This window comes from Drosophila montana, unplaced genomic scaffold (assembly GCF_035044405.1).
Source record: "Drosophila montana isolate Dmon_TW-CO22-7 unplaced genomic scaffold, ASM3504440v1 contig_2106_1, whole genome shotgun sequence".
Lineage (NCBI taxonomy): Eukaryota > Metazoa > Arthropoda > Insecta > Diptera > Drosophilidae > Drosophila > Drosophila montana.
In genome coordinates this window covers 1,326,376-1,341,176 of record NW_026997017.1, presented here as the reverse complement: position 1 = coordinate 1,341,176, position 14,801 = coordinate 1,326,376, and positions in this window count along the sequence as shown.

Genomic DNA, 14,801 nt, shown 5'->3' with positions numbered 1-14,801 from the left:
GTGCTTAGGAACTTTTAAAACAATCTGAAATCGTTTTGGTATATTGATCCCAAAGTCATTTAGACTTGGTTTTCGGAGGTCTTTTAAATACTTGAGCAATTTATCGACTTTGAGAGTTAACTAAGACACAAGTTAATTTAAAACACAACATTTTGTGAAAATTCAGTAGCTTTTGAAATCATCTCGTTTCATGTTTGAACATTTTGTTAAGTTAAATATATATTGTGAAGGAATTATTTTGGATATTTGCACATCGAAATCAGTTAATGGCAGAAACAAAACAAAAAACCACAACAAGAAAACAACAGAAAAAAAACACAACAGCAACAATAAACACAACAATAACAATAAACACAACAACAACAAGAAAGGAGCATTGTTCAAACAAATAGGAGCAACAAATGGAAATGAGCATTAGAAACGAAATCGCCTTAAATGTATGAAAATGCGCTTAAGTGCTTAAGTAGCATATAACCCACACACACACACACACACACACATACACCCACACACACACCCACACACCCGCATACACATACACCCACACACACAGACAGAGTATTAGGATTAAAACAAGCCATGCTTTCAACCACGTGTCCATGCGGCTGCCCCTTTGTCAATGTGGCGTGTGTTTTGCTGTGTGTGTGTGTGTGTGTGTGTGTATGTGTATGCGGGTGTGTGTGTGTGTGTGCGGCAATATGCGTAGATTTATGTATAACGTAACTGTTGTGCGGCCAAACGCGTACGTTTCAACGTTTGATGAAACGCACACAGACACATTATTTAAACATGCAAAAAGTAGACACGGAAAAGGACAAAGTTAAAGATATTGCAGGGAAATGCTGTGAAATGCTGGGAAATGCACACTATATACTGCGCATATGAAAAGGTCAGGCATGTAAACCAGGTAAGTTTAAACGCATTTCCGTTAAGTCTAAACTCGTGTAGGCTACGTCTATGCCCAACAAATTATTGGGCTATGCACGTATTTGAAAAGGATTACATAGCATTATTCTTAACAATATTTGTTTGTTTGTGGATTTCAAGTTAACTTCGGGCAGATTTAAAGACGCTTTAAATGCCAGCTGACGTTTATGCATATAACCATGCACTCTTTAAAAGGGTATTATAATATTGTCATGAAAAGTGTAACGCATGACAGGAGACATCTCCGATCCCATAAAGTGTATATATCAATAGCCGAGTTGATATAGCCAAGTCCGTCTATCCGTCTGTCCGTTTCAATGCGAACTAGTCTCTCAGTTTAAAAGCTATCCTTTTGAAACTTAGCATGAGTCCGACTTTCTGTTGCAGGCTGTACGTATGTCGCAACCGGCCAGATCGGACCACTATATCTGCTATATAACTGCCATAGGAACGATCGGTCGAGAAGGAGGTTCTTCTATGAAAGACTTCTTTGTTTCTAATGATATCTTGACTTATTCCGGGATTAACTATTTAGAGTATGCTGCTTATATTTGAGTCAACTCTAATCATTATCGCACTACTACTTATATTATACAGCTCTATAGGAAGCAGCGCTCGGAAATGAGTTGTTGTATGTTTTCATCAAACTCAGTATTTACGAGCTATTCTCACATATCTGCAAAACCGTAAAGCAAAATGATAAGCTACACACAATGATCGATAAACATATATCGATACATTATGTTATATGCATTATATTTCCCCTGTCATCCATTAATGTTTGGGAAACATATAAGACATATAACACATACCCATACACACCCACACACACCCACACACACCCGCACATATACACACACTCACACACGGACAGAGCCTGGCAGTGTCAACAAGTGCTCACAATGTTGAGTGGTCGTTTTTTGCGTTTTGGTCCGCTTCTTTGTAGCGTGGCATGTGTTGCAAAAATGCTAAGCCGCTTACTGTTTGAGGGCCGGTGGGCGTGGCCATTTGCTAATTGCTTGACAGCAACAAATTGGCCAGTCCAATTAGCAAATTTTCCAAAAAGGGGGCGGACAAGGCAGGGGGGGTGGGCAGAGGGCTGCAACTTTAAGTGATGCGAATGGAATTTCGCCGTTTGCGCTTGCGGAGGAAATGCTGAAACTCAGCTCGACTGCAGCAGGAGCAGCAGCAGGAGCAGCAGCAATCGATGGCATAAGCCATACCAAATTGCCAACAAGATATGCTCAAACACACGCACACACATGCATGCATATATTTCAATCAACTGCCTAAACACTTTTCAAATTGTGCAATTGAATTCCAAGCGCGAAAATCGACTATGCCAACTGCAATGGATGATGGATTTCAGTGGGGTCGGGGTGTGGAACTGCCTGCTGAGTGGGTGGCTGGGCGTGGCATCTGAATACCCTCTAAATATAGCTATTCAAGTGTCAAATCAAATGTCGCGCAAGTGGTTTGCAACTGGTTGCCGTCGTTGGTTGCATTACGAATGACTTTTGTTGTGCGCCATTTTAATGACGTTTTCAAAGTGTTTGCATTTCCAATTTCCCAGGCAGCTGTGTGGGTGCAGCTTGGGAGGGGGGGGGGGGGGGGGGCTAGATAGGCGCCGGGCAGCGGTACGGATACAATTCGCAATCAAATATGCATTCCGCTTTCAGCGCTGGCAACAACAGCCAGCAACAGGCATTATGATTGCAGTTCGACTCCATAATTAACAGCACTTCAGTTGGCAGCTGTTGGCAAGACCTCGAGACCCGGACGCTGTCGGATATTGACTTGCATGTAAAGTATGTCGATTATTCTTCTATCCCGACTGGCTGACTGATTGACAGACTGACTGATTGACTGACTGACTGACTGACTGACTGACTGATTGATTGGTAAACATTTCACAGCCCAAGCCGTGCGGAATTTAAGTGCACGCTAGGACGAGATTTCGAACAATTCCACCCGCAAGTGTGTGAAAAGTTGGTGGAAAACGGTTGTAAGAAACTTTTTTTGATTACTATCGGATCAGCTTCGAAGGCGTTTTTCACGCCTTTCAAACATTTCACAGACCGATTCCACCCGCAAGTGTGAATAATTCGTGTGAAACGGTTATAGGAAACTTTTTTTTCTTAACATCGGTTCAGATTTTAACACATTTTTAACGGGCTTTGTGAAATTACACGGAAGGCGCGTTTCACGCTTTTCTTACATCTCAGAAGCCAAGCCGTAAGGAAGTTAAGTATACTCTGGGATGGATTTTGAACAATTCCACCCGCAAGTGTGACAAATTGGTGGAAATCGGTTATAAAAATCTTTTATGTGTTTATCATCGATCAGCTTCAAATTAATTTTTAAAGAGTTTTTAAAAAATTCACTGCAGGCGCATTTTACGCGTTTCTAACAGTTTACAGACCAATTCCACCTTCAAGTGTGAAAAATGGGTGGAAAACGGGTTTAAAACACTTTTTTTTTATTACAATTTTTTTACCCATTTTTATTTCCATTTTTTCTCAACCGATTGACCTAAAATGTATTTAAATATCTATGTAAAAGCTGCGCTGATTGGAAATGGAAATGAAGGTTTCAGTTAAAAAGGGAAATTTGAAATATCGCAAGTGCAAAAAAATGCGCGAAGGCAAACAATATAATTTTAATGCTATTTAATTTTATTTAAATAATAATTAAATACTACTCGCCTGCAATATTCGTTGAATATGTTCACGTTCTTTGTCAAGCGAACATTTTACTTAATTCAATTGCATTGTGCAGCTAGCTGACGTGATTCTTTTGAAACTATGTTTTTTGCATTTTATTGGATGTTTTTTCAATTGTATATTGATTAATCAAAAGGAATATCAGAGTATTCCGTTGTAATATTTATAAAAAAGCAGCTTTCAGCTGGCGTATTTTAAGCTCTTTAAAGGATACGCGAACATTTTTTGCATAACAGTCCAACTAACATAAGTGGCTCTCTACTTAACATGCCCATGGCCTATTAGCTGCCTGTTGGCTTATTAACAGTAATATGTTAATGGCTGGCCATTAACGGTATTCCATTTGAAGAATGCTCAAAGCCTTTGCCTTAACACATACATTTATATGCAATATTTCTTAATATCTTAATATTCTCATCAATGGCTGGACATAATTTGGCCACGTTGCGTATACGTAACGCATGCGATGCCACATAACGTATACGCAGCGTTGCCTCGTAAGGGTCATTAAAAGGAATAAATAATGCGCTGCACACATACACATGTGTCTCTCTGTGTGTGTATGTGTGTGTGCTTACAATATGATTAAACATATTTTTCAGCTGGCAACGAAACAGCAGCCAAAAAGGCTACCTGCACTTAAGGCCAGTGGCTGTTGCTGCTTCAGCAGCGTAACGAGGTGAAAGGGGTTGCAGGGATGAAGGGGCGGGCTATATCAGGTATGCCATAAAAACAGATTGTAATCTGCGTAAGTGGAAGTGGCCACATTTGGCTGCAAGCGTGCCAGTGTCAGTGGCCGTTGCCCATGCCAACACAGAAGCTGCCGCATGCAAAGCAACAAGAGAACATTTAAGAATGTTGCAGATGCAAAAGTGCGCAATCGATAGATACCCTATTGCTGCTAGTCACGCAAACAGAAAAAAGTTAAGAAAACAATCGATAAATAATGAAAAACTATCGATAAGAAGAGGCAATAAATCGATAGGTATCAGACATTGCAGACATTGCTTATGGATAAGGATATTTTTATCGATTATTTATCCTGATATTATTGCCTTATATGATAATAAATATCGTTATATGATGTTGAAAATTTCGATAATTATCGATAATTTAGTATCAGTATGCATTTCGATAATATGATCGACAAAATTTATTGACTCATTATGATCAAAATTTATAAAAAATATTCGATTCGATCTTAAAACCAATCGATTAAAATAATTATCATTAAGCAATCAATGTAAACAATTCTTTAGGATCGATAACAATTGTTCTCAGCATATGTAAGCGGTGAAAGCTAGCCTATTTAGTCCGGAATCGATGTAGATATCTATCTGTATTGGGTATACGAGTGCCTGCGTATCAAATTTGCAACAAGGTTGTTAAAATAGTTTACATTGTGCCCAAAGCTGGCTGCTTCTCCCTATTGTACGCTCTCTCTTCAACTGCTTTTCATGCGTGCTGGGTAGCACAAGGGGGCAAATAATAGCCCGGCAACTGGTAAGCTCTTAAATTTCCTAGTTGCTATATCGAGAGATCCGCATGTTTTCGTGTTGTTGTTTTGTTGCTTGTTTAGTCCCGAAATTCGTGGGGCGTACTCCAATATTTGCATGAACTTTGTGTTTCATTTTTTTCTGCTCCTGTTTCCTTGCTTTGGCAGTTTTCCCATGTCTGTGGCAGTTGCAGCCGGATTGGAACAAATGCTGTTGCATGCACCACAGAGACTGCGACTTGATGAAATTTCACAAATTTTCGTTATGCTAGTGGATTTTGAAAAAAATACAGAAAGAAATGTACCGAGTTATTCTGTACATTTTGAAAGCATCTGCGTAATAGAGTTGAAGCTGTTGAGCACAGAATCGCAAGAGCATTGACAATAAATTCCATTCATAAACTCCACTCAAATCACGAGTGCAACGAAAATTCTTTAAAATGTGTATGCTTCTTTGAATAAATATATAAATATTTACAAAGAGATAGAGAGGGAGAAAGAAAAAGAGAAGGAGAGCAAGAGCGTCTCGATAAGAGGCTATGGAATCCGGCAAAGCTGCAAGACCTCTTGAAATTGAAGATTTAGAAGATTTAGCTCCTTTTCTAGTTTTACTCACTTGTCTTCCGATTTATTTCGGGGCTTACTTTTTTCTACACCTTACTCACCATAAACTATGCTCCTTCGCTTCGCTCGCTTTCGCTTCTTTCTTTTATTTTCATTTGCTTTGCATTCGCTTATTCACATGCTTCTTTCTTTGCTTCCAGCATTGCTTCTTCATTACCTTCTTGCTTTCTTCTCCCTGTAGCCAGCATTTCCCTCTATTGCTGGCTTTGTTTCTTCTGCTTTATCCATACTTTTCTCATTACATTAGCTTTGCTTCTTGCTTTACTTCTAGCATTCTTGTTCCTCCTATGAGCTTCTTCCTTTGTTTCTGGTTTTGTTTCTTCAACTTATAGTTTCTCTTTTGTGATCTGCCTCTTACTTCGCACACCACTAAGTTTCTTCTTTGATTTCTGACTTTACTTTCATTCTTATTGTTAAGTGTAAAAACGTTGCTTCTTGCTTAATCTTATTATGAATTTTCTCGCTTCATTCATCGCTTCTCTCCTGATTTCTTCTTTATTCGCTGCGCTTAGCTTAGAAGTAAAAAGATGAAAACTTCTTTCACTTTTTTTTTCGCTTTTCCCTTTACTTTTTCCTTCGCTTAGCTCTCGCTTTGCTTCTTTCTGCTCTCTCTTACAGTTTCTTCCTACATTCGTGGCTTCTCCCCTGGCTTTTACCAAAGCCTTTTCTACTTTGTTTTCCTTACACGCTCGCTTAGTTGCTTAGTTTGCTTCTCTCTTCGCATCTCGCTGAGACTTTTCTGGCTTCTATACAGCAGAGAAAAGAAGCCCAACTGGGCAATTTACTTGATTGATTTATTTTTTTTTTGTTTTGCCTGCCAGCAAAATTGTTAATTAAATGGAAAATTGTTGTTTCTTTAGGCAACTTTCACTTATCCTTTTGGACAGCAACTGAATTCTAGGTTAGGTACCGCACATCTGCCTCAAGCCTCCAGACATTCTACAGCGCACTTGCATATATGAGTAGCCGAGTAGCCAAGTAACTGAGTGCTTGAGTGACATCAGATGTTGTTGCTGTTGCAGTTGTTGCTGTTGCTGTTGCTGTTGCCTCTTCTGTTGCTGCTGTGTCTAACAAGGTTACCTGGGCAACTAATTTGCATGGGACGTGACTGTACCTGACTGCAGTTGCGAGGCTCTGTCGCCGTGTTTGTTAGCAATTAACTGGGCCATTGTTGCTGTCAACATGCTCGGGCTCAAGCAGCAGTAGCCGCAGCTGCAGCAAAAGCAACAGCAGCTGCAGCAGCAGCAGCAGCAGCAGCAATTGTGCTCAAGACTTCTTGCGCTTTGCATTGGCAATAGCCACGCGGCGGCAGCAAGAGAGATAGCTGCTTATTTTATTTGCTAATTGCAACACTCAACGGCAAGCGGCAAGGACGAGAAAAGGACCGAGCCCTCGACAAGTGCTCGACAAGTTTCTTGCAGCAGCAGGAGCAAGAACAGCAACAGACAACATTGTCGCCCCGGGGGCAAAGGCTCGTCGACTCCACGCCCTCTCGCAGCCTTCTGTGAACATGGCAAACAAATTAAAAGTGACGCATCTTTTTCTCTCTACCTTTCTCTCTCGCTCCCTCTCTCTCACTCTCTGTTCAACCGCCCCACTCTCTCTCTCTCTCCCTCTCTCTCTCTCTCTCTCTCTCTCTCTCTCTCTCTCTCTCTCTTTCTATTTCCTAGATTCAATGCTGCGTCTTCATCTTCTACATTCGCATTCACACTTACATCTTTCTTTTGCTTTAACTTTGCATTTTTTACACTTTTCTCTCGACTAGTTTTGCAGTCAAGAGGGTTACAGTAGGGTGACTCTGATGGCAGGGGGGGCGGGGTTAGGAGGGGCTTTGCATCTTGTCGGACAGGTAAACAAGACACGCACTTGACTGCAAATTTCGTAGTGCCCTAGGCTTGGCATTAACCCAAAAGCCGAAGCATCTGCTACTTAACCCATAATTTGCAACATTTTCTTGGCCCAGGGTTGCAGTATTGTTGTTGTGTATATCGATAAAAATGTCGAAATCTGTACATTTGAGTAAATGTATTTCATCATTGATAGCAACTTTTCGATGGATTATTAACTTTTTTTTTATATATGGTATCTCTGTTAAGTTTAACTTTAGACGTGGAGTTCAAGATAGTACGGGAAGATTTATATTGTTCACGGGCGGGAACTAGATTAAAAATTTATATTTTAAATTTTAAGCATGAGTAAAAATACGCGAAGTATTTATACAGTATATATACAAGTCATATGTATATATGCTTGTATATATGTACGTATGAATGTGTGTATGTATGTATGTATGTATGAATGTATAAATGTATGAATGTATAAATGTATGAATGTATGAATGTATGAATGTATAAATGTATGAATGTATCATTGTATGAATGTATGAATGTATGAATGTATGCATGTATGAATGTCTGCATGTATGAATGTATGAATGTATGAATGTATGAATGTCTGCATGTATGAATGTATGAATGTATGAATGTATGAATGTTTGAATGTATGAATGTATGAATGTATGAATGTATGAATGTATGAATGTATGAATGTATGAATGTATGAATGTACGAATGTTTGAATGTATGAATGTAGGAATGTATGCATCTATGTGTGTGTATGTACGTGCAAATATTATGTATGTATTAATATTATGTAAATAAATGTAAATATTAAAAAAAAACGTTATCTTAAATAATGCCCTACTACGTGATTCTCATGAATTCAGGTAAGTCTCATTGGAGAAGGCGGCTTTAATATCGGAGGAGGCGACTTCAACTTTAGAGGAGTTTTTAAAAAAAAAGTGGTATGCAATATAAACATAACTATTATTATATTTAAATTAAAATTAAAAACTAAATCAAGCGGAAACGTATTAATAAATATTGCTCTAATACGTGATCCCCACTAATTCAACTAAGGTTTAGCAAGCAAGCTGCGTCTTTAATCTAATAAACATTATTTCTGATCTCCTTTCAGTGTTGTGTTTATAAAAAGTTTGTTCCCGCTTACTGAAAGATGACAATGAAATAAGCGTGTGTGTAAATTTTCAGGTGAGTACGCATTTACACTTATATATAAATAATTAAATATATATAATATCCAAAAACTGACCGAAAATTTGGGAAAACCAGAGTTTAAAATATATAAATTGCATATAAATTCGTTATACACTGTGAGGCATCAGTGTTGCCCCACTTTTTTCTTGTCAGAATGCCAATAAATAAGGATGCATAAATATGGGTATGCGTAAATGTGGGTATATCCAAGTGAATCAGAGTATTTGCTAATTTTATGTTAATGTAAGACCTTGTGGCCTTTAGACAGTTCCCGGTTCTTGGCGGAAGCTATGGACCGAACTTGTATAACAAATAAAGAGTATATCTTGTATTAACTTGTTAATAGTCTTTAAAAACTCCTAAATATTTGAGTTGTAAACGTTTTAAATTGTCTGCTGGAAGTATATCTTCATTAATGCAATAACAGCTGCTTAACATAATGTTGAAAACATAACATTTACGCTTGCAACTCTTTTGTTGTCTTGAAAGCAGAGCCCGGGGGGCTATTTACATAGCTTCATAGACAATGTTAAATACAATTTCAATGAATTTGTTGCCGGGCGAGAGTATACGGCCAAGCTATGCACTGTGATCTTTTGAGTTAACATAGAGCTGATACATTATGTATTATGTTAAATGAAAGATGAGATATTGGAGGATCAAAACAACATTTCAATAATTGCCTTCTACTCTAAGATTTCATATACCAAAGCCCTTACAAGATCTGTATATCTGGGAATGCAGTTAGATATTTTTCCGAAAGATAATCTCCTATCTATTTCGTAAACCATTTGGAAATCTCTTTAGTCATGTTTACAGAGTATTACAAGGCTTTCAACAGACATCTCAAAAGCTGCTAACAATTCTGGCAATTTCTTTAGCCCTTCCCCGCACCCTGTTTACTATCTGTTTTCGCCTCGACCGTGCTAGACAAATGTCAACATAATAAACATGTTGCGTCGAAACAATGTAATGTGGGAATTCGGAGCTGGGTAAAATATCAGAGTTTTGGTTCTCAATTCCCTTTCAATATAATCCATAGAATCCACGCTGACTGGCAATTGGCAATGGACAAGGGGGGGTTGAGCGAAGGGGGCGTGCATATGGAGCAATGCAGATGCTTAAGAGAATTGCAGAAGAAAATGTCAAACAAGCTAATAACAAGCTTTGCCAGTCAGACGAGCTACATGGCAATGGGAAAGAGACAGATAGAGAGAAAGATATGAGAGAGGGAGCGAGAGAGAAATAGATGAAGACACAGCGTGAGACATTTCGAAGGCAGTTTAAGTCAACACGCATACGCCATGTGTGACAGTGAGGCATGCAGAGCTGCAGTTGAGCGCTGCATAGGTGTGTAGAGTGGTGATAGGGGGGGGGGGGTGGTGGTGGGTGGGGGGGGTGTGGCGTATCAAGTAATCCCCATACAAAATACTTGTACATGCAATGCATATTTCATACGATATGACCAGAGCTGCAGCACTGCAACTGGCCCATTATATATTCATGTTCGATATCAAACACACAAATTGAATATGCTATGAGTGGGGCGGTGGCTGGCCATTTAATATGAATAATAAGTAATAAATGCATATGTGCTTACAATAACAATGACACGACTTGATGACTTCATAATGTTGTTGATGCTTCAAGCTAATGCGATTTCAACTGCTGCTGCTGCTGCTGTGGCGGCCGCGGAGGCGGAGTCGGAGGGGATGGACTCCACCGCATTCCGATGGGAGCTTCCCGGGCTGAAATACCTCTTAAATGTTTCATAAATTGTTCATTTATGCACACACATGAACGCAGAGAGCAACATTTTGGTTACATTTACTAAATCACCCAGCGGACCCATACGCTTTACATGTGTGTGTGTGTGTGTGTGTGTGCACATTACGCAATCAGCCGACGGCGCAAAGTGTCCACGGGGATTGGCAGCGGGCAACGAATTGACAGACAGCAGCGCCAAAGTAAATCAGCCCCTTTCAACGAGAGAGAGAGAGAGGAAGAGTGAAAGACGGTGGAGAGAATAGAGAAAGAGAGAGTTGCTGTGATAGCTAAAGACTTGAGATATGAAATATACATTGTCGGATGCCTTGAGCAGAAAGAGTTTATTTAACATTTGCTAACAGTTTCATTATATCGATAAATATCGATAACGATACGAAATTCTTTACTAAGCATAACACAAAAACAAGTAAGAGGCTCTAGTCGGAAGTTACCGGTTATAGGTTTTGAGATCCTTGCGTTCATACACACAGATGGACATAGTTTTGAGTCTTCACTAGAATATAGAGCATAGTATTTTCTGTAAGTGTAGGTTAGACAGGAGACTTCAATTGTTGTGCGTGTGTGTGTTCAGATTGTATCTCAGCTCTCTCATGCCCATGTCCATGGCCCCTTCTCGGCCGCACTCTTGATAAATTAACATAATTGCACAATTTTTCACAATTTGACAGCTTCATAAATATTAAATTTTAATTAATTGAATGCCGTTAAGCGTTGCCCCAATGCAACAGTTTCGAGTGTCTGTCTTTGTGTTTGTGTTTCTGTTTGTGTTTGTGTGTGCATTTAATGCTGGCAATTAGCGGCCGGTCAACAGTTTCATAAATATATCAAACAATTAATCAAAGTGAACCCTGTCCAAAAATAAAAATGACACGAGCCGCTACCCAATATAAAAGCTGACATTTCCGTTTCCGTTCGGAGCCGGAGCCGGGCAAGCGCTACTATGTCCATATGCTCGAAATGTCAAATAATTAAATATCAAAGGATTGAATTAAAATTCAAATAGTTATACCGAATTCTTCTATACCCTGAACCCTTTGAAAATTGTTTAAGAAGTTTTTACAAAGCTTAGCTGCCACAGGAAAGATCGTTCAAAAAGTAGGTTCTGGTATGAAAAGCCTTTTTTATATTAAGATATCTTGATCTAGCTCGGGACTTATTAGTTCCATTACAATCCCTATATGTATGCAAAATCTTATCAACATCGGGTAACTATATCCTCTAGCTGCTATAGGAAAGATCGGTGGAATAGTATTATCTTATAAGGCAAAATATTCTATTTTCGAAGAGTTTTCAACAAATTCAGCTTTTACGAGCTTCACTCTTCTCACATATCTGCAAGGGGGAAATGTCTGCAAGGGTATTAAATCTTCGGCGTGCCGAAGATATCCTTTCTCGTTTTTATAGCCTGAACCCATCGAAATTGGGTAAAAAGGGTATTATGTATTTGCGCAAATGTATGTAACAGGCAGATGGAAGCATCTCCGACCCCATAAAGCCGAGTCGATCTAGCCATGTCCGTCTGTCTGTCTGTCCGTCTGTCCGTCTGTCCGTATGTATGAACGCTAGGATCTCAGAACCTATAAGAGCTAGAGAGGTGCAGGTCCTCCTAGTGCCCGCGCAGATCGAGTTTGTTTCCTATATTCGATAACTTGCCCCGTTCCCATGTAATCGATAAAAATCGATATCGAAATACTGTTTTTGAGCAATTTCGGCAAGAGCTTCTAGAATAGTATATATGTATATATTATATTCTAGAATAGTATATATATATATATCAAGTATCTTTCATTTTATGCCTATCGCTTGTTGGAAGAAGAGGGTTCAGGGTATCCCCTAGTCGGGAGCTCCCGACTAGAACCTCTTACTTGTTTGTTTTAATATAATGCACAACATATTCAAAGTGTATTTATTAAATATTATTAAAAATATGCCGCGGGCGTGAATCACTCGCGGGTCCGCAAAACAGATCTGCCACGTGATGCAAATATTGTCCTTATACACACATCATGATATATGTATATATATATACATATATATATGCGCGCAAATGTGCATTATAATTGCGTTATTAAAATATATTTTATGACATTTAATTTAATTTATGTGCATAGCATTGTCGTTGCATGAAATGCGCTTTCAATGCCATCGATTGCATAATTAATGGCTTAAATATTTCTTAATATTTTATATCTTGAATTGCGTAACAGATGTCAGTGCCCAAAAATGTTCGGGCTTTATAATTTATGACGGCAATTATTGTGGCCTGTGCGAAAAGCTGTCCGAGTCATAATTGGTATATGTTGCCTACAGGGTATCTGAAGTCGCACAATAATAAATTATTTTATCACTTATCTAACATTAATAATAACTAAAACATTTATATAATTTATGCCAAGCTTTTAACTATATCTAAAATTTGAAAACAATCGAACAACAAGCACATGAGTGAAGTATACGTTCAAGTACTTGAGTTAACTATAACAATGTTGTCATGCAATGTGTAATGCATAGGAGGAGACATTTTCGAACCCATAAAGTATATATATTCTAGATCAACATCAAACGCCTGATTCATATAGCCAAGTTCGTCTGTCCATCCGTCCGTCTGTCTCTCTTTAGTCTTACAACTTTGCATAGGTCCTTCTTTCTGCTGGAGGCAGTGCATATGTTATGTCGGATATAGGAACGATATGTCGAAAAATTTGGTTCTTATATGGCAAAATATTCTGTTATTATTCTTTGATCAAACTCAGCATTTATGAGCTTCACTCTTCTCCCATATCTGCAAAAGGGAAATTTCTGCATGGATTTTAAATCCTTGCTTTATCGTCTTTATTATTGTTACAAAACAATCAAATCAAATTTAACTTAAATATAACTTTACTTAAATATAATCAAAAGGTGTAAAGTGGCGGAATGTGCAGTAAAAGAATTCAGAGCTCGAAAATCCATTTCGTGTGCAATTTGTGCAAATATTTGGTTAACAAAAGCTGAAACTAAACAAATGAATAAATAAGTGAGCATTCAGCTGGCAGTTGGGACACAGTTTGGCAGGACACAGTTTGGATCTAGTAATATAATTTGCTCATCTGCATATCTAATGCACAGTTAGTCGACAGTTTGCAATTTATTTAAATATTTCATTTAACAATTATGCAGCCGCAAATGACAAAATTTAGAAAACACATCGTACACATCAAAGGGCGTCAAATATGCGGGTCAGTGCTACCAATGTGGGGCACACACACTCACACACACACACACACTCACACACACAGCCTTGCTTGGCCCAGTTTTTGTTTTGTGGCTTGAAAATTTGTCTCAAGTAGCAAGAGTCGCTTTTCCGAGGCGCTGAATAATTTAGAAACATTTTCCGAATGGGGCAACATGAAAACCGCACACAAATTACTGAAAATTGACCGCACTTAAAGCATGCACACACACACAAACACACACAAACACACACAAAACACACATACACACAACACACATGCACAACGATTAAGTATTTAATATGCAAGCGAAATTTTTAAATCTCGTTAAGCCAAACCAAAGTCATAAAACCAAATAACATCAGCAGAATGTTAAAAAATTAACATGCTGTTAAATGCTCGTGTGACGCCATTTTGTTTGCTCTAACGGTAAAAAAAGGAGTTGGATTCTCCCGATCTAACATTTATACATACAATTTTCAAGGCCAAATTCGGGAAGCTCTACAAAAAGTTAAATTTTCTACATAATATACAAAGCTATATACCAAATTTGGAGCTTCTCTTAATCTAATGGGTTCAGGGTATAATAATTGGGTAATTACATGAGTAATTACATGTTTTTACTTGGGATTAAGTGCCTTAAATTATAGATTTTTTTCAGAATATTCTACACTTTAAATTCGTGTAATTTAAAAAAAGTAGGCCTTCATATTTTAATCACTTAAATAAATTGCTGCAGCAAATTTTAATTACTTGGGTAATTAAGTTGCAGGCAAATTGAACAGACTTAGCAAAGTACACACACATACACACCATCATCTGTGTGTGTTTAAAGTAACCTGCAGCGCCTGCCTGTGTCGTAGCATAAAGACAAGAAAGTGACCTGATTGACTGAGTAGGTTGGCATGGGCAAGCGGAAATGACAGCCAAACACACAAAACACACACACACACACACACACACACACAACACAACA